General features: G+C 36.0%; 1 long non-coding RNA gene across 1 annotated transcript; it reads left to right on the top strand.

Moving 5' to 3' along the window:
• Nucleotides 1-716: 716 nt before the first annotated feature.
• On the top strand, nt 717-21,163 carry LOC125616901. Its single transcript, XR_007347681.1, has 4 exons — nt 717-1,694; nt 7,982-7,986; nt 8,116-8,125; nt 21,153-21,163. It is a non-coding gene; the product is annotated as an uncharacterized LOC125616901 (long non-coding RNA).
• The last annotated feature ends 597 nt before the right edge of the window (nt 21,164-21,760 follow it).

Below are 21,760 nucleotides of genomic sequence, written 5' to 3'. Positions count from 1 at the left end.
AAACTTCCTAAAGATAGAAGGGAAAAAGCAAGAGAAATTTACACACATACATGCTCAATGCAATTACAGAGAAATAATGAGGGAAAGGATTTAATTCAAGCCGAGGTCTGAGAGCCCTGCTGAACTAAGAGAGAACAATGTAGCTCAAGTATTGTGTGGAAGGAAACAGATACATGAAATATTGGGACAGTAGTGACAAATAATAGTGATAGATGTTTCAAAATTGTCTAGTTTCTGTTTATGGGTGGTGATTATATTTGAAGGTTGAATATTTAACAAAGAATGATGCCACAAATGCAAGTGACAATATAAATTAGGAGGGTGTTGAAATTTTTCATTCTCAGATACTATTTCCATCTTAGAAGCCTGTCACTTTAGAACTGGTGAAAAGATGTTTAATCAATTTAAATGATCTGCTATCAACTGACCATCTGCTGGACTGCATTTGTTTTCTCACTATTCCATTAGCTGGGGATCAAATTCTTCCACTTAACAGTCCTGGCACTGGGAGTAGAGACTAGTAGAGAAATAAAATATCTAAAATGGGTATGATAACTCCAGTCAACAATTTTATAATTTTCCCTGAAAATCACAATAAAAAAAACACTAAGAAAAAAAAATCTCCATTTGCCTCAAATAGAAAGCAACTATGTTGGCTATTTTTGAAATTCTTAGAAATGTATTCAGACCGTTTGAGGACATAAAGGGAACTCGGTGTAAATGTAATCACAATATAAACAAATACAGATTCAAGTATTTCAAGCCAAAATATGTACTCTGCATGCTGCCTACACACATTCAGGCCCGTTCCCTCCCTTCCTACCCAGAGGCAGCCACCAAGAGGACTATGGCAAGAGCTCTCCAGCCCAGGCTTTTACACTTCTGCTACATTCTGAATACAAATCATTATGGACTATTGCTTTGGTTTTTAGGAATGCTCTTCTCCAATATGAATTCTGAAGCTTTTGCTTCTTCTGCCACCTTAGATTACAAGATTTCTTTGTGCTGATGTATATTGCTTTGGTTTGCTTTAATTGCTCTTACTTTTCCGATCTATGAACAAACCACATCTTACCCATTCCCTTACTGATTGGTATCAGATTACTTCACAAAAATACAGCAGTGAACATGTTCTACCTCTCTCTCCATGTACGTGAGTGAGAGGTTCCAGGTGAACCTACATCTTCCTAGGCCTAGATGGAAAGGGCCTTCAGAAGATAACTGGCAAATGTGGAAGGAAGTGGTGGGAGTCATGGACACTGAGCAGCTGTGTCCAAGAGTCCTAGTGGTGTAGGACACACGTTCTTGGAAATACTTGCCCACTTTTTGAAAGTTGCCAATCCAATGGTGTTAAACAGTATCTCACTTTAAGTTTTCCCCTGATTACTAAACTTCTTCATGTACTTATCCTTCACTTTGTTCACCTTTTCTTTGAACTACTGGTTCTTACCGTTCTAACTCATGATCTGGGTTAAAGAACTTCAGAGGCGAGCAAGTCCCAACATTGTAATAGCTTTATCAGGAAACAAGGCTGATCTAGCAAATAAAAGAGCTGTAGATTTCCAGGTGCTTTTCTGACCCAAACTGTGTGTCTTGATGACACAATGGTAAAGTTTGAAATATGGGATACAGCTGGTCAAGAACGATACCACAGCCTAGCACCAATGTACTACAGAGGAGCACAAGCAGCCATAGTTGTATATGATATCACAAATAAGGAATCCTTTGCAAGAGCCAAAAACTGGGCACAAATCACGAGCCACTGAAGCAGGAACAAACTTTATTTCTGAACTTCACCAGCACACTCCACACACGCTCCCGGGAACTCTTCCGAAGACCACACTGCTCCTCCAGGAACCACCAACCGGAAATCCCTCCTCCGGCACTTCCCCAACCAATGAGAACTCTTCAGGAATCCCCGCCAGAGCTCAACTGGAGCTCAACTGGAACTCAACGGGAACTCCAGGAGAACTTGCTGGCGTCACCTCTCAACCACTACTTCTGGCAAAAATGCCATGTGTCATTCGGACTCGTCTATGGCTCTCAGCATCCATTTTCATATTTATCACTGCCATTTTCTCTAGAGTTTTTTATACATTATGTTTTGTTAATAGGCATCCCAAACATAAATTTATCTTCTAAAAAAGATACAAAATTTTTATAACTTGAATATAAAAACATAATATGGTCATGTTTGTGATCACATTTAATACTGTCATTTCAAATGTCCACTTTAAATCATATATGACATAAAAATTTGTTTAGAATATAATTTCCTCCAACTCACATTTCATTAAACACTGTCAAACATCAAATGAGCATATCCTACATCAAAGCGAGTCATCTCTGAGGTACTTTTTGCATCATTTACATTTTCGTAGGACAAGTTACCCTCATTTCTATTTGAGTAAATTTTGAATCTCTGCTTTATCTACTTACAAGTTTTGTTCCAAACTACAAGTACCATTTGCTATTCATGATTTTCACAATAGGGACACATGGTATGTTACTTTTTTCTCCAGTTCTCTTCCATTTGCCCCTTCACATGTACTGCCCTTCTTCTCTACCCTGCCTCTGCCCTGTCTGGGCCATTTCACTAGAATCCCTTGGATCTGGCCTCCTTGCTAGGCTCAGTCTGTGGATCCTTGGCAAAAGACAAGGGAGAGAAGACAGTGAAATCAGGTTATTTAATCCTCTGGTTCCCACTCAGACTGGTCACCTCAGTCTGGCTGCTTCACTAGGTAGATTACTGTTCTTTTGCCGGCTGGCAATCAAACACAGGACCTTGTACATTCCAAACAAGCATCACTGAGCCACACTCTCAAACCCTCCTTGTTTCTTTTAAAGACATTGCTCCTCATGGCCCTCCCCGTCACATGTAGGAGTCCTCTCTTTTCCTTTGGCCTTATCCTTGCAGACCTAGGAGTGGCCAGAGTCCAGAGCCTGCTCCCCTGAGTTCCTGTGCTATCCTTTGAACTTCCTGTACAGCCCACCACACTTTATAATTAGCCTTTTGGTTAATAAATCTCCCTCGAATTAACCTAAATTTAAATAGCTAGATGTAGCCAGTAGTGACTGTATTTGACAGTGAATTTGCCATCAATTTCCTATTGAAAATCTGATGAATTGTGACATTTAAAAAATAATCTTTGTAAGACTTATTTGCCACAATATCTGAACTTTGCAATTTGAGGTCATATCCCAGGAATAAATACTCTGTATAAACTTGCTTTTCCAGCCTCTAGAGGCCACTCACATTCCCTGGCTCATAGTTCCTCCTCTTTCAAAGCCAGCATTGTCCTGTGGAGTTTTCACCATATCACACCACACTTTTTCGTCTGCTACCTTCATATCCTTTTCAGGACCCCAGTGATTCTGTTGGGTCCACCCAGAAAATCCAGATTAATCTTCTTATTTTATCATATTGGAAACCTTAATTCCATCTGCTATTGTTATGTCCTTTGTCATGTGTTCAGGATAGAGGTGTATTCAAGAGATGGTTTTTCTGCCCATCTCAGACAGGGGATATAACTGCTTTAACATTAGTAGAAATGTTTTCTCTTTCTCTTCTTTGAAACAATTAGTACAAGTTAAAAGTCATTCACTCCTTAAAGGCTTCATCAACCATCCAGACCCTAAAAACTACCATTCTACTGTTTCCATGAATTCAGCTTCTTTAAGTTCTGCATATCAGTGGATCAGGTAGTCATTTGTCTTTCTGTGTCTGGTTTACATTACTTGGTGTAATGTCCTCCAGGTTCATCCACATGGTCACAAATGGCAGGCTTTCCTTCTTCTGTGTGGCTGAATAATGTTCTGGGATGTGTGGGTGTGTGTATACACGTGAGTGTGCATGCCACATTTTAAAAATTCATTCCTCAACAGATGAACACCCAGGTTGTGTGCTTTTCCTGGCTATTGTGAATAATGCTGTAGTGAATATAGGGAGGCAGCCATCTCTTCAAGATCCCTATTTCAATTTCTTTGGATGTGTACCTGTATGTAGGATTGCTAGAGCATATGGTAGTTCCATTTTTAGTTTGAGGGACCTCCATGCTATTTTCCAAGATATCTACATCAATTTATAAAGCCACTAACAATGTGTAAGGGGTCCCTTTTCTCCTTCTTGCCAATGCTTGTTATCACTTGACTTTTTGATAACAGCCATTTTAACAGGTGTAAAGAGATCTCTCACTGACATTTTTATTTGCATTTCCCTGATGACTAGTGATGCTGGGCACATTTTCATACACCTATTGGTCATTTGTAGATCTTCTCTGGAATAACGTCTGTTCAGGTCCTTTACTCATTTTTAAATTAGGTTGTATATTTGTTTTTGCCACTGAGCTGTTTGTATTCCTTATGTATTTTGGATATTGGCTTTTTATCAGATGTACAGTTTGTAAATATTTTTACCCATTCCATAGGTTTTCTTTTTTGCTATTTCCACTACTATGCAGAATCTGTTTAAAAACTCACTTTTTCAGAGATGTTAATAATTGATCTTTCCCCTTTAGTTTTCTAGTTTTTTTCTTACCACTTTAGACCCCAGACATTTCATTAGAGCCATGAAGCCCCCCTCAACACTACATTTTGTTTTCATTAAAAATACCCTGCCAGAGCCAGGAATGATGGGGCACACCTGTAATCCCAGTGGCTCTGGAGGCTGAGGCAGGAGGATCTTGAGTTCAAAGCCAGCCTCAGCAATGAAAAGTAGAGCTGAGGATGTAGCTGGTTGAATGCCACTGAGTTCAATCCCTGGTACCCACCCACCTCCCAAAAAAATACCCTGCCAGGATCCCTTCATTCCCTCACTCTGAAGTCAGACTGTTTGCTCTTAAAAGAAAAGCTCTCACTCTGAAGTTTCCCTTTGTTATCATCCTGGAACTCCTTTTATTTCACTCCTCTATGAAATGTACTATGAAATCTATTTCCTGGGTATTTGGGTTTTTCATACCTTCCCCTTGCCCTTAATTTGATGAAGTACATCCTCCAATGATCTCATGATAAAGGAGATGTGGGGGACAAAATATTCAAGAGCTTGCTGTCAGAGGCTTTTATTCTGTCCTCACACTTGACAGATGGCTGGACATAGAATTCTAGGATGGAAATCTTTCCCCCTAAACTTTAAAAGTATCTCTCTACTGTTTTCTCAATTTCAGTGTTTCTGCTAAAAAATGGAGTGTCATTTCAATTTTGATGTTTTACCAGAGAAGAAAGGAAAAATGATGTATGGCCAATCTATTCATCCCTAAATTAATCTTTCTCCAGAAAAACAGAATAGATAGGATACTATGTGCTCCTAATAAATAGAATATGTATCTATACATATAGTTATATCTTCTGTTGAGAGAAAGAGATTTATTATAAGGAATTAACTTATCATGGAGGCTAAGAAGTTTCAAGGTCTGAAGGTCTAGCCAGCTGGACACCCTAGGAAGCAGACGGTACAGTTCCTTCCAGACTGAGACTGAGTTGAAAGTCAGGGGAGACCCACGTTACAGCTCAAAGACAATCAGAGAGACAAAGAATCCTTAGCCCTTTTGCTCCATTCAAGCTCCCAACACATTGGATGAGTCCCATACACACTGAGAAGCACAAAACAGAAGATATATCTATATGTATAGATACATATTAACTCTACCAGTTCAAATGTTTATCTCATCAGACACACACAGAATAACTGTCATAATACTTGTTTTACCAAGTATATGAGCACCCTTGAGCTCAGGCAGGTTGATACATGATAGGAACCACTGTAATTCCTGTGCCATGGAAGGTTGCCGTTCTTGGCTCCAAATTCTCTAGGGTAACAATTTCTTCTCAGTTTCCACAACAGTTACTCTTGATCTAGTTTTCTTAGCATGTTTTTCTAAAACCAATTTTAGAAACAAAACAGCCATTTCAGACTTCTGACTTTATATAAGAAAGACAATTCTAGCTCCTCCCACACATATTTCCTGCAGATCCAAGTCTCCTGGCTCTCATATTGAACTGTCTTTCAGGTCATCTCATCTGGGCAGACCCAGAGGTCATCTGGTTTGGGCTTTGCTCTTCTCTCTCATTAAAGGATGTTTTTTCTCTTATTCTATTTTCTGATTTTTCTCAATTTTAACAAATATTTATTAAAAACACACGTTTGGGGTTAGGGGTGTAGCTCAGAGGTAGAGTGTTTGCCTATCATGTGTAATGGCCTGGGTTCAATCCCCAATCCTGAAATAAATAATAAAACATGCTTGTATTTTAACTTTTCCCAAACATTTTATGGTTAGGAGCTGGGTAATGCACTTTTACTTTTTAGTTCACTTTCTCAGATGTCAGACACCTTTAAGACGGCATTTGGAAAAATTGCACTGACCCAGAAGATGAGGAAATACTGAAGCACTGGTTAGTTTATTGATTTATTTAACAAATCACATGAATATTGAGTGTGTTAATATTTTTGTCCCTATTAATGCAAAGATTTTTCTCTTAGTTTAAGATATCTACTAGGTACACATGTGAACATATAAAAAATTGCATCACATTTCCTTCATTTAAAGTAGAAAACAAAACAACAGCAAATTTGTTTTAATAGATGACTTGAGAACCTGATCCTTCCTGTAAAATGACTTTGGAAAGAGCGCCCTATTTCACTTGGAATTGTTCACATTTCCCATGGCCTGATGCAACAGCTTTTCTTTTCAGTGTGATTCTCTACAGCTGTGATGAATGAAACCTCTCCACTTAACTTCTTGGGGGAAATGACAGTGAAGGAAACAAACCTGTGCTTTGGTTCATTATTTGTTTTATCTGATCTCACGAAGAATGAAATATCTAGTTGCTATTTTTTAAGTATGTCCATCCTTAAAAGTTCACATTAAAAATGCTTAAAGATTCCACATTTAACTAGAGTTCAAAGTATTTTAGAAGAAACACTGTAAGCCTGGGATTTTTTCAACTTTGTGGAAAAAAATAAGTTAAAACTCTTCAAAAATTGCCTCAAATGAAAATATATTAGGTTAAATACTCATAAAACTATCTTCTTACATAAATTTATAGTAGGATCTCAAGTTATATCAATGAGCAGAAACACAGAAGTTTAAATCAGTTAAAATAAACTTAGTATTTCTGTCCTTTACATTTTATAGACATCAAGTACATATATATGCCTGTGATCATTCATTTGATTATTTATTAATACTAATAATCATGGAAGGTCCATCCTACTGAAGCTCTGTTGTTATATAGAAAAGGTAGAATAGTTAATGATGTAAAATATATCCTGTGTTGCAGCATGTGTATCCGTTAATTGTTGATGTATCAAACATTCACATACCTTCTGCTGAGATCTCCCCATTTACGGGTTAAAAGTATTTGCTCTTTAAATGAGGAAAACTGATGTCTCTGTTCTCCATGTGTGTTTGGGTGGCTATATTAAATGTCCAAAAATTTGTGTGGAAAGATCTGATCAAGTTAAGGTTCATGGAGTGGATTTATCTGCCATAATAGATGGTATGTCATAGGCTCATGATAGAAGTATCAAAGTCAAGAAGAGGCAACAAGCAGATGAGGCTTTAACAAAATTTGAAATCTTGAATCCTGTTTTAAAATTTAGAGTTATTAACCTATTAATTCAACACATTTAGTCCAGCTTTAATATTGGCTTCTTATAATTTTCTCCACATCTAGTGTCCATTTAGGAATTTTTTTAAAAGAACAACAGATGGGAATAATCATGGATGAAACTCTCATCCCTCCTTCTCTTTGCTGGCCTAATTCTTTCCAAGGGCACATCTGGCCCTGGAATGAGTCCTTTTTATAGCTTTCTCAAGAGCATATGATTAATACATCTCATGTGTTTAATTAAGGGCCTTTTTGTGTGTACTGTGTATAGTGAGGACCTTATATGTTTCTAAGATCACACATCTAAATGATGACACTGTGAACTATTAATGTCTTATTCTGAACTCAAGTTCACTTAATCCGATTGAGTAGGTAGTTGGAGTACAGAGGGAGGAAGAGAGGGAAATCAACAGTTATTCACTAGGAATCTTCCACACAATGATACCACTGTCATATCTATCTAAGCCTCCCCTCCCAGAATGGTTATATCTTAGAACTCACAAGCTGTAGAGAGCATCTTGTCCTCTTCACTTCACAGATGGGAAACCAAAGCACTAAGATAAGCTATATACTCCTAGGTGTATTATATCCTATTTATAAATGATCCAGGACCAGAATACAGGTCTCCTAACTTGCCTCTAAGGTTTCTTTTTTTCTTTTTTTTAAACACCCTTTAGCACAGAAATGAAAATTTAAAGTCACAGTTAAGAATAACAAATAACAGTTAATTGTAATGGAGCTATGCCCAGGCTCTATGTGGACTGGGCTACATTACTTGTGCTGCAAAAACTAGCCAAAGGAACTTCCTACAACATTTCTCTTTTTTTTTAACACCCTTAATTTCCACTTGACCTATCCCCCACCTCACCAAAACAAATACTATAAAACTTGCTTAATGAACAAGGTAAGTGGATTTCCCCCAATGAGTCTGGTTTCCAAACAGAAAGTTATTAATATGTATTAATAAAATAGGAAAAATATTAGTAGTGCAACTACTCTGGGAAGCAGTATTAAGATTCCTCAAAAAACTCAAAATGTAACCACCATTTGACCCAATTATTCCACTCCTTGGTATATACCCAAAGGACTTAAAAAATCACCATACTACAGTGACGCAGCCATATCAATGTTTACAGCAGCTCAATCACGATAGCTAAGCTATGGAATCAACCTAGGTGCCCTTCAACAGATGAATGGATAAAGGAAATATCATACATACGCACAATGGAGTATTACTCATCCACAAAGAAGAATAAAATTATAGCATTTGCTGGTAAATGGCATGATAGCCTCCAGTTCCATCCGAGTGAAATAAGCCAGACCCAGAAAGTCAAAGGTGGAATTTTTTCTATGATATGCAGAAGCTAATCCAAAATAAGGGGGAAAATTTTAAACAAAAAAGAAAAAGGGAGGAGATTTCATGAAAATAGAAGAGTCAGTGAATTAGAGGAAGGAGATTGAGGGGGAAGGAGGAGGGACAGGATAAGGGAAGAACAGTAGAATAAATCTGTCCTAAACTTTCCTGTGTAAATATATAAATATACCACATTGAATATCATTCATATATACTATTTTCATTCACAAGGCTCTAATTTACAAAACTAAAAGTTAATAGCAGAAAGATCAGTAGAGTAGAGGGAAGGGAACTGGGGGAAGGAGGAGGGGAGGGAAAGAGGAAGCCCTGGGTATGAAATTAGAGCAAATTATATTCTATGCTTTCATAACTATGTCAAAATGAATGGTAATGTTATGTATAAATAAAAAGAACTAATAAAAAAGAAAAAGAATAAAGTTAATAATAGCAGCTAATATTTAGGAACACTTTCATTGTACAAAGATTGTACTGATTATATCATGTTTGTCCTTATAATAATACTTTGAGGAGAGTGCTCCTCTCAGGCCAGATTTTATCACTAAGTCAGGTTTAAATGAACTTCCCATTGTTGCACAGCTTGAAAGCAGGGTCACCAATACAAAATCCCAGGACTGCCTGACACGAAAACCCTGCCCTTCCTTATCCACCCTTGGCAGTCACTCCCCTTCAACACACACACACACACACACACACACACACACACACACACACACACAAAACAACTTTTAAGGCATCCTTCTTCCCAAATTCTTATTCAATATGAACTTTTTTATCCAGAGGTAGTTGGTGCTTAAAACACACATAAGTGGAAGCTATGTCTTTAAAATTAGGGTGAAATATAGGAAGAGGCAAATAAATCAGTGCATTTGAGAGTGTTACATTTTAAGGACTACTCTGGTGAAAGAATTGCTGTTGTCCTCACATGATTCAGAAATAAACTTCTTTCTAAGTCAGTGAATTCAGCTGAGAGACAAGAGAAAAATCTAGCAGAGCCATTCTAAACCAGTGATTCATTGACCATGGAAATCTGGCTAGTAGATGTCTAATAAAAACACCCTTCTTCAGTTTAAAAAGATGAACAATTTACTCCACACCCTACTGAACAATGCAGGGGACTTGGAGAAACATAATTTCTTTCTCTTCTTCTAAACACAGAACCTGGGCAAAGATTTCTTTTTTTCCAGGATGAGTAAAGCAATGTTAAGAAACAAAGAAAGCAAAAACTGCCTGAGGGATACCAGGTATGTGTGAAAATGATTTTCGGGTAGGAAAATGAAGATAATTTTTGGAAATTATCTACTAAATTATCTTCTTTGCTTCTTTAATGCATGAAAAGTAAAAAAAATGTTTTTTTCTAAAACATAAGAGTTTAAAGTATAATAGAATAAAGGCAAAGAATAGAATGAAAATGGAACTGACCAATACAAGAAAAGAATGTACTAAATTAAGGGGAAAATCTTGTACTCTAGCTATTTCCAATACTCTTGCCAAAAAACAATTAAAGCTGAAAGGAAAAATGTTTGAAGGCATCAGTGAAGGCATTGAAGAGTAACCGGGACAATCAGAATTTGAGGGGCAAAGACACGGTAGAGTAGGTAGTCTAAGATGAAGCTGCTTAGTGACTAGATTTTCCCTCAGAGTTTGGTGATCTGGACCACCACCCCTGAGGAGAAAGTGGTAGACTTCACCAGGCTGGGGAAACACAGATCAAAGATGTCAGAATGTAACTGGAAGGGAATAACAGAAAGCAGAGCCTGAAATGCTACAGCAATTTGCCCTCCAGACATTTGCCAACTCCTAATCTTTACTCATGTAGAGTGAGAGTTGAAAAAACCAAGCAAGAAAACTCAGTTCCAATGCCAGAGCATGAAGCCAAAATTTCAGCAATTACCTAGTACCAAAGTGACAGAAGTTGGAATTCACGACCCACTGCAGTGGAAGAACCAGTAAAAACATTAGACTTTCAGTTAAGACATAAATTAGCACTATTTTAAAAAGAAATCTCCCTATATATTAAAAATATAATCAATAGAAATCAAATATGCAAAATATGAGCTAAGCAAAGTAAAATCCAGACCAAATATCAAAGTATTGGCCTTGAATAATAAGAATAAATGGATTAAGATTTAAGTTATAAAATTACAACTGGATTGAAAACAAACATAAAAATGAAAAGAAAGGGGAGAAGGCAGAAAACAATGAAAGACAAAAATTAGAATGAATAGATATATCTAATTAACAACTGAAATAATACTTGTGAAAATCCTAAAAAATAAACAAATGAAATATAAGTAATAATATAGAATGTAAATAATCAGTTTTTTAAGTTAAATTACTGATTTCTAAAATTCATTTGGGAGGGGAAAACAAATGAAATTTTGAAACAAAAAAAATAGAAAAAGAAACTGACCTAATCAAATATTAAAGCTCTAATCATCAAAGTACTACTTTGATGACAATAGTACTGTAATACTATTATACTATTTAATATTATTATTCTAACAGAACATAGATATAATAGTATTTAAGAAATCAATGTGTGATTAGGACAGCAAAGATTGGGAAAATGTCCACTCAGAATATCTAGGTTTTACTGAAGTAACAACATCCAAACCTTAGAGTCTATAACTGAATACTACAGACCAGGTAATTTATAAAGAATAGAATTTTATTTATCTCACAATTCTGGTAGCTGGGAATTCCAAAGAGCATGGTGTTTGCATCTGCCAACGGTCATTTTGCTGCATCATAACTAGGCAGAAGGTGTCACATTGTGAAACAGAGCAGGGTGCAACCTTGGGTTTCTCTCCTACTAAAGCCACAAATACCTTTATGAGGTTACCACCCTTATGACCTTATTTAATGCTAATTACTTTCTCAAAGGTGCCACCTCCAAATACTACTTACACATTAATTTAAGGATTAAGTTTCCAATAAATAAATTTTACATAGTCCAACCGTAGCAGTTTATTTTTCTTGCTTATGTCACCCATCCTTCATGCATCAGCAAAGGGCTCTCTGATTCTGATATCTACAGGTGATAGTAATGTTCAAGATGGTAGCTGTCCTAACTGATATGTCAGGATAAAGAGAAAGAACAGTGCAGGGTCCTACAGCCATATTTAAATACTCAACTTACAAATGAGAGATGCATTTCTGTTCACAATACATTGGTGAAAACTAATGTCACCAGGTTATGTTTAGTTGAGCCCTCATGAATATTGCCAGTAGATGAGAATACATATAATCCATGCTCAAGCATTTGACTTGACTCATTCTATAGGCTATCTCAAGAAAATGATCAGAAATTTACAAAGATCTTCATGTCAATATTGTTTAAAAAGCAAGATTTTAGAAATAACCATTACAATGATCTCAGATAATGTGCATTTAATGAATACGAAATTATTAAAATATGTATGAGAAATTATTGTGATTTAATGATCAAAAAACAATTTAAAATGGTGTATAGAATAGTTAACAAAATATACTACTATATACATTTTCAAATATATGTGCATTAAAAAAAACTAGCAAGAGACATCCTAAAATGGTAACTGTGGTGTTTTTTTTCCGGGTGGCAGGACCATGGATTATGCTACTTCCTCTTTTGTGCTTTTAAGTTTTCCACAATAAACGTATGATCAGAAGAAAAACATTTAAAATAAACAAGTACTGCTCTTCCCTACATTTAGTAACTTAAAAATTAGTTACCAAAGACTTATTAAAGGAAATTGAAGAAAATCTTAAGTTAGGCAGAATTCTAGACAGTCACATTAGAATAAGAAAATATCATGAATAACTTTATGACATTAAATTTGATCATTTAGAAAAAACAGATTACCAGAAAATAAAACATAACTTGATGAAATTGACACAAAAAGAAATAGCAACCCTGGATCAGTATCCTTAATTTGTGAATTTATAATTTTAACTCTTTTTTCCCACTCCCCCAAAATATTCAAGTCTAGATGTCTTTAATGATGATTTCCGTTAACCACTTTTGAGAAATAACATATTTTATACAAATTCCTCCATGAAGGAATGATTACTTTCTTTTTATGAGATGGGCCTAACTTTGTACAGAATAACTTTGCTCAAAGCCATAGATATCTTGAAAACATGTTCAAACAAAAACCTGCACAGGATGTTTATGGAAGTTTTATTTATAATTGTCAAAACTTGCAAGCCTTCTGTAGGTGAATGGATAAATTAACTGAGGTACATCCAGACAACAGAGTATTATTCAGCACTAAAATCAAGCCATGAAAATGCAGGAAAGAACCTTAAGTGCATATTTCTAAGCAAAAGAAGTTACTCTGAAAAGGCTAAATGTCGCTGATTCCAATTCCATAGCATTCTGGAAAAGGTAAACTGGAGACAGTAAAAAATCATCAGTGGTTACTACATGTTTAGGGGTTGGAGGGAGAAGTAGGCAGTGCATAAAGTATTGGGGTGGGTAATGAAAACCTTTTATGATACAATAATGGTCAGTACATGTCATTACATACTTGTCTGAACGAACAGAATGTACAGCAGCCAAAGTGAACCCTGATTTAATTTATGACATGTGGGTGATTGTTATATGCCGGTATAGGTTTATCAACTGTAAGAAATCATCTCTCTTGTGGAGTGGGTGTTGATAATAGGGGAGGCTATGCATATATGGGGATAGGAGGTATAGGGGAAGTCTCTGTATCTTCTTCTCAATTTTGCTGTGTACCTAAAACTGCTCTAAAAATTTGTCATAGAAGAAAAACTACCTATACAAATTTCTAAATAAAATTTTAGCTAACTGATACGGAAAGATAATATAGTTGCATGATTCCAGGAATACAGTTTAGTATAATATCCAAAAATCAGAACACTACAACAGCAGAATAAATGATAAAATTTATTTAATCATTTCAAAAAATGTAAGAGCATTTGATCAAATTTTATATTCAATTCCTAGCAGATTAGGGGGAAAAGTTTTTAAGAATATCTAATAGTGAAAAACTGTAGCAAATATCATATCCAAAATGATACTCTATGGAAAGTTTTCTCCCTGAGATTAGAAACAAGATAAGGATGTTCACACTCTACATTATTATTTAATTTTGTAGAGGAGTTTCTTGCAAAAAAAAAAAAAAGAAAGAAAGATAGAAGCAGTTTGAGAATATGCAAAAGAATTAAAATAGTCACTACTTGTATATATCTGCTTGTAGAACGTATAAATGAATATGTACTATATTAGAATAAACAAGTTTAGCAAAGTTGCCAACTATTGACATAACAAAACTGAACTGCATTCCTACACTATAAGAAAATCAGATACTTCGAGATTCTAATTATAGCATCAAAAAGATCAAATCACTGGGAAAAATATTAATAAAAGGTGAAAAATTACAATTGTGTTTGAATAAATATAAATATCATTTAAGGAACATGTAGAAAAATCAACAGTATAAAGATGTCAGTTTTTTGGGCTGGGGATGTGGCTCAAGCAGTAACGTGCTCGCCTAGCATGTGCGGGACACTGGGTTCGATCCTCAACACCACATAAAAATAAAATAAAGATATTGTGTCCACCAAAAACTAAAAAAAAAATTTTAAAAAAATGTCAGTTTTTCACAAAAAGCTTATAGTCAATAAAATCCTTATCAAAATCCAATATGCAAAGAACTAAATATCTTGGCACCAAAAAAATCTAATACTCCACTCAACAAATGGGCAAAAGATCTAAATAGAAATTTCTCAGAAGAAAAAAATAAATTTGACTAACAAATATATGAAAATATGTTCAACAACCTTAGCAATCAGGGAGATGCAAATCAAAACTACACTAAATTTTATCTCATCCCAGTTAGAATGGCAATCATTGAGAATATAAATAACAATAATTGCTGGCAAGGATGTGGGGGAAAAGGTATACTCAGACATTTTTGTTAGGACTGCAAATTAGTACAATCACTTTGTAGCCACTTGAAGATTCCTCACAAACCAGGCACAGTGGCACACGCCTGTAATCCCAGTGGCTCAGGAAGCTAGGGCAGGAGGATCTCAGATTCAAAGCCAGCCTCAGCAAAAGCAAGGCACTAAGCAACTCAGTGAGACCCTATGTCTAAATAAAACACAAAATAGGGTGGGGGATGTGGCTCGGTGGTCTAGTATCTCTCAGTTAAATCCTTGGTACCCACCCCCCTAAAAAGATTCCTCACAAGGTTAGAAATGGAACCACCATATGACCCAGCTATACCACTCTTTGGTATTTATCCAAAAGAACTAAAATCAGTAAGCTACAGTGATTTGGTCACATCAATATTTATACAGAACAATCCACAATAACCAAGTTTGGGGACCAAATAGATGCCCATTAATAGACAGATAAAGAAAACATGGGGTATACACACTATGAAGTTTTGCTCAGCCATAAAGAATGAAATTATGTCATTTGCTGGCAAATGAATAGAACTGGAGAGCATCATGCTAAGTGAAATAAGCCAGACTTAAAAATCAAGTGTCAAGTGTTTTCTCTCATATAAAGAAAGCTAGAGAAAGACAAGGAATGAAAAGGGGGGATCTCATAAAAAATAGAAGGGAGATCAGTAGAGTAGAGGCAGGGCACCAAAGGTGAGGAAAGAGAAGAACCCGGACATGAAGTTGACCAAATTATGCTAGATACATGTGTGAATGTATCACAATGCTCTCCACTTGTGTATAATTATAATGCACCAATTTTAAAAATAAAAATAAGGAATACCAAAAGAATAGAAGATGATGATCTGGAGAAAGGAGAAGGGGAGGAAAAGAAGAAGTACTGGGGACTGAAATAGAGCAAACTATAATATATACACTAATGAATATGTCAAAATGAACTCCGCTGTTATATATGATTACAATGTACTAATAAAAACATTTAAAAATCCAACAAAATTTTGTATGTGTGTATAGAACTTGACAAGCTAGCTCTAAAATTTGTATAGAAATATATGAATATAGAGAATAGTTTAGATGTCTTTAAAAATAAAAGAAAAAGACTTAAGCTAGCCAATGAAGAATTAGTAAATCTGCATAATTGAGATCCTGTAGAATTGACCTAAAGGTCTTCAAACTGACAAGAGTACAAGCCTCATAAAAGTGGTTCTGCAGAGTGACAAAGAAAGAAGTCTTCAACAAACTGTCCTGAGACAATTGGATATTCATGAGGAAAAAGGTTTACTTCCCTCTTATACTATATCATACATGAGATGAGATTATATATATATAAATAATCTCATCTGTATTGTAGCTCTAGATGCAAAATACAAACTAATAAAATGCCTAGTATTGTATCTTTGATACAGTTGCAACCAGCCATACAAGACAGATTAAATTCAAAATTTAATTTACAATTCAATTCTTCAGTCACATTAGCTATGTTTCAAATGCTTATTAGCCCTTGGAAACAGTAATTGATAGCACAGATACAGAACAATACCATTATTATAGAAAGCTTCTAGGATCATTTGTTACCTTAGTGTTGGAAAAATTAAGCAGAATACACACATACAAATACCAAAAAGAAAAAGATTGATCAACTGCACTATATTAAAAAGTTCTGTTTATCAAAAGATAATGCTAAGAGAATAAAAAAGCAAGCTGCTGACAAGCACAGGTAGTTGTAGAATTTAAGTCAAAAAGGGCTTATATTCAAATTATGCAGTGAACTCATAAAATCAATAGATAGACCAATGATAAGATAAAGATACAGCCCAATAGAAATCTGGGCAAGAATCTGAACAAGCACTTCAAAAGAGGATACTCAAGTGAGTAGCTAAGGAAATGAAACTTAAGCCATAATGAGATCCGCTGCAGCATGTGTCCACTGGGATGGCTACATAAGACTAAAGACACCAAATATTGAGGTGAAGGAGGAATAATGGGAATAAACGCTTATGAGGTTGTACATTAGAATAAACACTTTAGAAAACTATTTGGTAATATCAAAAGTTGAAATATATCTTCATATCCTATAATGACCAATTTCACTTTTGTTATAAATCCATCAGAAGTGCATGGACATATACATAAAGATAGGTATGAAAATATTTACAATAGTAGCATTATTCAGAGACTCTCAAACTGGAAACAATCCAAATGTTTTATTGATCAGTAGAATGAAAAAAAAATCGCAATTTATCCAAACAATGGACCAGTACATAGTATTAAAATGAGTCAAATAAAACCATGAGCCACTTCAAAAGTAATTCTGAGAAAAAGAAATATATACAAAAGGATGTATATAGCATGTTTTTCATGTAACGTTCTTTAAGCAGGCAAAACTGAAATGTTAGCTGTCAAGGCAATAACTTCCTTTGGGAGAAAGAGAATATGTTTGATAAAGGACATGAAAGAAGCTTTTGGGATACTAAAAATTGTCTTTCTTGAACGTGGTGTTTACATGGATATTTCTTTGTTGTAAATACACTACATGTCTTGTACACTTTTGTGTATGTATGTTACAAGATTTTAAATGTTTCATTCTTTAAAATAAATGTCCAGAGACATAAATTTTTTGTGAAAATATTCCTCTGGAAGATTATTGAAAGTTTGGTCTAAAGCTGCCATCATATAGATTTTAAGTTTAGCCTAAGGGTTTTTCTGTACATAGTGACATATCCTAACCTTATATGTAAACAGACTACAACATTCTCTTGTAAGGAGTAGCAGAGTCTCAGCCAAACACAAGTAACCAACCATTCAAACCATGTTCAAATAAGATAGATGCAAACTATAAGCAACTGAGCTCAGTGCCTCACTTCCTTTTTCACTATGTGTATTGATCAGATTTCTATCACTGTGACAAAACACCTGAGATATATCAACTTAAAGGAGAAAATATTTATTTTGGCTCACAATTTTGAAGGTTTCAGTTCATGATCACTTGGTTTCACTGTTTCCGGGCGTAATTCCAATAACAACTTCATTCCACTAGGCCCGGCTACCTAAAGATTTCACCATCTATGAACAACACCATAAACTGGCAATCCAGCCTTCAACACATGAGATTTTGGGGACACTCCAGATTCAACCCATAACAGTATGTCACTACATTTTCTCTGGTTCTCAATGACATATGTGGTGGGGTGGGGCATTCTGAACCATTTTCCATCCAGACTACTCCCTAATTCTAGAATAGCAAACAAGTTGATTAAGATCTGCAAAACAAGATTTGTTGTGATTTTGTCTTTTATCAAACAAGCAATTCTCTAATTTTATAAATTACCCAATCTGCATGCAGTAATAGGAACAGAAAATGGACTAAGATAGAAAGTTTAGTTGACAGAGAATCAGAGCTTTGAAATGAGAAGAGGCAAAGGCAACTGAGGTCCATGAAATAAATTTTAGCACAACAACAACCTGATCTGATGCTTTTTGGTATTTATAAATCAGATCTCTTTGTGTTTCTGTATTCACTACACACTAAAGGCCTATTTCTATGCCCAACACTGCTTGAACCTCATAACATACAATGGAGAATAACAGAGATGCTCTACATGTTCAAGAGCTTACAGTTTGAGAGGGAAGCACAGACATTAAATGAAGTACACAATCTGCCATTGAATTTAAAGAAAGAACCAGGATTAAACACCATGCGGCTTCTTGCTGACTGATAGCTGTATTTGATCATGCTATTGTTTAAGTTGACATTAGGAAACTCCTAAATGAGGTCTATAAATTCCAATACAGTTCAGAGTATCAAACAGTTTTACTTAAGGCAGCTTTTAAAATCCTGATGTCTAGGACACACCCAAGACCAGAAAAGTCAGACTTAGGGTGTGACAGACATCAGTGGTTATTAAAGCTCTTCTGGCAATTCCATTGTGCAGTCAAGATTTAGAACCACCTATTGAAGGGGAAGTTTATTCTACATGTTTTTAATTTTTTTAACCTTATAAATCTTTGTCCCCTCATAGTTAATATCTAATGGCTTTCTAATTCAAATACCATTTCTGTCACAGAAAATGTTTGTTTTCTGACCAAATACAAAATTTCATAATGTATACATATCCTGAGCTAAATAGTGGGAATGTAAACATGGGCTTTTAAAATAACCTCAAGAAAACAGCAAGTTGTTTATTTAATGCTTATTTTATCTACTGTTGAACTCCAGGCTTCAAACTTCAATACGATTACATGTGAAACTAAGCAAGAGTCATATATAGCTGAGTGCCATCAACAAAAGTAACTGCCACCCTCTCCTGTAAATATAATATCCCAGTCTACAGCAAAATATTGAACTGATCCTCAAAAAACGTTTATATGTTACAGGATTTCTCAAATATATAAATGGATGGGGACAAAGTTAGGGTTCAGAAAACCACTCCTAACATTATTGTGAAAACATTGTAAAATATCTTGTTACCAGGTAAGCAAAGGAAAAAAGACTAGGAGCTTGCCAACGTTTTCCTCAATTATCTTCCTCTTTGATCATGAGGCCATCTTGGGCAGTGATGTTTGGAAATGGGCCTGTTGGCTTCCAAAGCCAAAGACAAAGCACCTGGCCCCAGTACACGCAGTTCCTGCGGTGATATCATAATCTTTCCTTTCACTTTTTTTTTAATTAAAAAAAAAAAGTCCTGGCATTCATTGTGCCCCCAAGTCTAAGTTTTATTTGCTTTAGGACTCCCTACAACAGCAGTCTTGCAGTAACACATTTACATTCTCAACTCACAAAAAAAGCCTTCAAAAAGATTCCCTTACCCCATGATAGTTGTCCAAAATTCAAACCACAAGGAGAAAGTCGGCAGTAGTGAAGGATTCTCTGCAAAGCAGAAAATACATGAAGGGTTTCCTGATAACCCCATGAAAAAGAACAATCTAATTAGGGAGTGATTTTACAGCATTTAGAAAGAAGTAAACCAAAGATACATCATTCTTTGAAACTTTATTTTGCCTGCTTTTTTCCAAGAACCAAGAAATTGCAGAACCATGAAAATTGATTCAACAAATCCTACAGCAACTGCTCTTTGCCAGGCCCCTTGTTAAGGACCAGAGTTTACAACAGTGTATGAGAGAAGCAATGACCTGCCATCATAGACCATAAAACTATAAAGTAGATAGAAGATACAAATTACTTAATGTGTAGAGAGAAGACATTAAGCTTTCCCATTTCTCCAGATTCCTTTGCATTTTGCCTTGCTCTGAGCTCCTCAGTTACCATACAGAATTATATTATCTCTCTTTCTCTCCATTTCCCCATCTCAGAATGTTACTTGGAAATAAAACCTCTGTAGTTAAAAGCTCTTTTTAATTTCCAAGTCTTTAAACTCCATCATGTTCTCTTCTTCAGGGGCTGAATGTGTTACCAAGAGCTCGGTCCTTGTCCCTGATCCCAATCAAATAACAAAGACATGGTTTTGAGAAAAAGAAAAAAAAAAATTATTGCTTTGTTAGCAAAGGAGAAGCACAGGGGACTCCTGTCCCAGAGGCTATGATTCTGCTCATCCAGAGGAACAGGGGCTTTAAAAGAGGTGATTCAAAGGGTACATTCCATGTTGTTTTAGTCAGCTTTTTTTGCTGCTGTGGCTAAAAGACCTAACCAGAACAATTTTAGAGGAGGAAAAGTTTATTTGAGGGCTGCTCACAGTTTCAGAGGTCTTAGTCCATAGAAGACTGGCTCCATTCCCCAGGGCTTTAAGGGAGGTGAGCATCGTGGCCGGAGAGTATGGCAGAGGGAACCAGCGCACATGATGATCTGGAAGGAGAGGGAGGGGGAGGGCACCCCACTCACTAGATACAAATAAATATCCCAAAGCCACGACCCAATTCCCACCTCCTCTATCTACCCTACCACTTCAGTTACCACTCAGTTAATCCCTATTGGGGGATTAATTCACTGATCAGGTTAAGACTCTTACAACCCAATCATTTCTCCTCCAAACCTTCTTGTATTGTCTCACATGTAAACTTTTAGAGGACACCACATCTAAACCATAACACATGTGTTCTGTCAGAGTTTTAATTCACTTGTTAATTTGGGAGATGGTTAATTTGAGACCTTCAGGTATAGTCCCCAAGTCTGAACTACTTTGTTTCTGTGGTGGGTGTGTGCTGAAGGACAGGTATCTCTGCCTAGGATGGGAAAGAAAAGTAATCCTGCTTCCTTAGATTGGGGAAGGGGATGCATTAGAGAGGAGGAGGGAGAGAGGAAGGGAAAGAAACATGTCCATTTTAAAAGTAAGGTGCAGTGACAGAGCAGCAAGGGCTATATTCAAAGCATAATGTGAACCATGTTTGCAAATTGATGTGATTTCTTCATATACTAATCAGTTGTTAAGGATGGAAACAAACTAATTGATTTAAGATGAAAAGAGTAACAGATGTTGGTATCACATATTCTTTAGGAAGGCTGGCAAATCAGGCTCAGAACAGGTAGGAACAAAGGAAGGCTCTGAGGTGCAGCACAGGACCTCCTACTGGGGACATGCAGCCCCTACCCTGACTCCAGCACCCAGCCCTGAACGTGCTACCAAAGAATACACCTGCTGCTGCCCTCAGAGAGCTCCTCCCCACCTCTGAGTCTGGCTTCCTTCACTAACTCTAGATTGAAAATTGCTGCCACTATATTTGAGCTAAGTGCCATAAAAGTTAGAAAATTCTCAGAAAGTGTTTCCCTATTTCTACAGTGGTAAGGAATTTTCTGCTTATATAGCAGGAGAGGGACTCTGCTTCTGGTCAAGACCTTTATGGCAGGAAATTTCCAAATATAGAAAAGGTGGAAAAATGCTGCAGAGATTATTTTTTTTTAAGTGATGA

Source organism: Marmota marmota, unplaced genomic scaffold, assembly GCF_001458135.2.
Source record: "Marmota marmota marmota unplaced genomic scaffold, marMar, whole genome shotgun sequence".
Classification (NCBI taxonomy): domain Eukaryota; kingdom Metazoa; phylum Chordata; class Mammalia; order Rodentia; family Sciuridae; genus Marmota; species Marmota marmota.
Note: the sequence above shows the minus strand (reverse complement) of the source record. Positions and strands in the feature narration are given on the sequence as shown.